Source organism: Dipodomys merriami, unplaced genomic scaffold (assembly GCF_024711535.1).
Source record: "Dipodomys merriami isolate MVZ:Mamm:240054 unplaced genomic scaffold, mDipMer1.0.p SCAF_4, whole genome shotgun sequence".
NCBI lineage: Eukaryota > Metazoa > Chordata > Mammalia > Rodentia > Heteromyidae > Dipodomys > Dipodomys merriami.
The window spans coordinates 18,481,273-18,484,282 of NW_027205603.1; the positions used below are offsets into that span (position 1 = coordinate 18,481,273).

Here is a 3,010-nt window from a genome sequence, read left to right on the forward strand (position 1 = left end):
AACCCAGAAATTCTAGTGCTGAGTAATGCCCCAAGGAATTAAAGCATATATCTCAACAAATATATGTGCAAGCAAATCAATAGCAAAAATACCCAAATGTCCAGAAAGAGATGAATGAGCATATAAAATGTGGTATACACATATAAAGGAATATTATTCATCCATAAAAAGGAAAAGATGCAAACACATGCTACAACATGAATGTAACAAGATCCTTGTGCTAAATGACACAAGGCAAATACAAAAGGACATGTATCATATGACTGTCTTTATATAAATTACATAGACTAGTCAGAAATGGCTGTCAGGGCTAGAGGCAAGGAAACAAGAAGTTATTATTAAATGGACTCCAGAGTTTTAGTTGCAAAGATGAATTCCTGACATGAACGGTGGTGCTACTTGAATTATAATGTGGAATGCAAATTAATGTACACTTAAAATGGCATGTGTATGTGACATATAAATAAACAGAAGAAACAAGATGTTAAAACAAAGTTTCTATCTACTGTTACTAAACAGTGTCACAATGAGGATTATGCAATTCTGAAGGAAATACATGCTTTAATCATTTAATCAAGAGGCAGTCAGCACTCATATACCCACAGACATTTCATAAGAAAGGACATTGTCCAGATAGCATGTTATCAATAGCATGGAGCAATACTGAGAAATCATAATTGTACTGCTTGAGGAACTTCTCAGAGAACTGTAGATTGGAAGACAACACATTAATATTACAATTTCCAACCTATGTTAACAATCTTTTTTCCCTATTAGTAGGGCAGAAGATAGTGCTCCTTTGATACAGATGGGGACTTTACAGGCTGAAGTCTCTGTTCTCATGCAAACATTAAGGAAAGCACTAGAAGCCAAAATTTACCTTCCAACCATGTTCCTGCATAGTGCCTTATACCATGTGTGAAGACAGAGGTAGACAGTTGTTTAGGGAAAGCCATATGTTTGAATCAAGACATAGATTGCCTAAAAATTACTAGGAACATTTACCATCTTGATGGTAAACTTTTAAAAGATGGTGTGTTTTATTATTCATTATATTGTCAATGTTTAGAACTATTCCTAGCCTCAGGAAATTGTCCCACAGATATTTGTTGATAGAATTAATAGACCTTAAACTTCATATTTACTAAGAGAACACTGCTACTATATAGAAAATTAAGATAAAGCCTTTGAACCACAGGTTTATTTTAATTTTGAAAAATAAATTCATATAGAAAAAATTTCAATTCGTATATATTCCATATATGTGCATATAAACACACATTTTAACAAAAAAATTGGTTATAGGAAAGACAAGCAACTACTGCCCAAGACAAACATCAGAACAAGGCTAGCATTCTGTGTTCTCCCTCATCGGCAGCCTCCTCATGTCTCCTTTGTCACAATATTAACTGCCTTCCTGCTAGTCCTTAGAGTTCCTTTTCTGCCTATGTATCATTAGCAATACCATTTCATTGACTTCTTTTTGAATTTTGTCTGAATAGAATTTCATTATGTACCTGATACTTGGAGTCACTGGGGTTTGAACTCATGGCCTTTAGCTGACTAGACTGGTGTGACTCACTCAGTCATACCTCCGACCTAGTATTTACTTGTAACTTTTAGAATAGGGTCTCATTTTTTTTATTTCCCCCTTTTGCTATTCCAACTCCATTTGGTTTATTTTGAAAATCATATTTCAGTTCTCCAATTGTAGAAATAAAATTATACCACTGGAAACTTTCTACACAGAGAACCAAATTTGCCCATTTATAAAACAGTTTCGGGCATGGTTGGGAGGTGACTTACTCTGTAGTAACTATGCTCAACTGTCGTGTGGTCTGCCCGGAAACAATCCACTTCAACTTCTGAACGTTTGGTTTGGAACACTTGTTGGATGAATATTCAGTTAAACACTTGGATACGAGCTCTTGCCAGAAGATCAAATCCCGAGCACTTATGTTGGAATGTTTCTGAAGGCATTCGACACCTTCTGTTAATTCTAGGGCCTTCTGTGCCTGGATCTCCAGAGCCACAATGGACAGGGCCAACACCGAAGGCTTTGCCTTAGAAAATAGGATCCTGCAGTGACATGCCTTCAGTTGAGCTTCTAGTCTTTCAAAATTAAGGCTATTTCTCCTTTCAGGTGGCAACTTCTCTTGAATGAGGGAAGAATAGAGTTGCAGAAACTGAAAGGCCGTGGTAGCTCGGACATTCCAACACACCTTCTCCAAGACAATCTTTTCCAATCTCATCAAGTCTGAAACCGTAAATCTATACTGACTCATTCGGCCAAAGGGACATTCCTTTCCTCTTCTATTGACTTTACAAACAAGTAAAAGCAGCTCAGTCCAACACACCCAAGGTGCTTAGGCTGTACCTTCATTTTAGACAGGAATCTGTCCAGGAAATTGACAGCTAGAGAAAACGTCTCTGTGTCAAAGCCAAAGAACTGGGTCAGGCTCAGAAGGTCTTTCACTTCGAAGTCCCTGAGTCTCGCGGTCATCCTCAGGCCGTTGTCATGGGTAGTCTCGATCAGTCTCAAGCCACAGAGCTTTGGCTGACATCTCGACTCCTGCTCCAGGAGGGTGTTCAGCTGGTGTAGCAGATTCTGGGCGTCAGGTGTTGTCGGTACCTCGATCATCGATCATCGTGACAGCGTCGGCGGCTCCCCGGCGGTCCGCACCCCGTCCCCGGGCCTGCTCTCGCCTCGCCCCCCGAAACCACACTCCAGAGGCCTACGCCTACAAGGCGAGGGGCCCCACGGGCCCGGGGTGGGGAGGCCCCGGGAGGACGAGCCGTCTTGGACGGAAGTATCCGCTGAGCCTCTGAGACACTCCTGTCTTCCACTGGGTCCGCGGAGAGCCGGAGGGGTCTCATTTAGATATACACCTAAGTGTATACCCAAGCTGAGATTTGTCTTGCTTAGGATTCCTTTTATAGCTGGGATTACAGAAGCCTGCCACTATGCCCAGCTTCCCTTCAAGGAAATAGAACCTAGTGGACTTTTCTG

The 3,010-nt window shown here is 40.9% G+C and overlaps 1 pseudogene; it reads right to left on the reverse strand.

The window, feature by feature from the left end:
- Positions 1–1,802: 1,802 nt before the first annotated feature.
- On the reverse strand, positions 1,803–2,641 carry LOC138806212 (cyclin-G1 pseudogene; annotated as a pseudogene).
- Between the last annotated feature and the right edge of the window lie 369 nt (positions 2,642–3,010).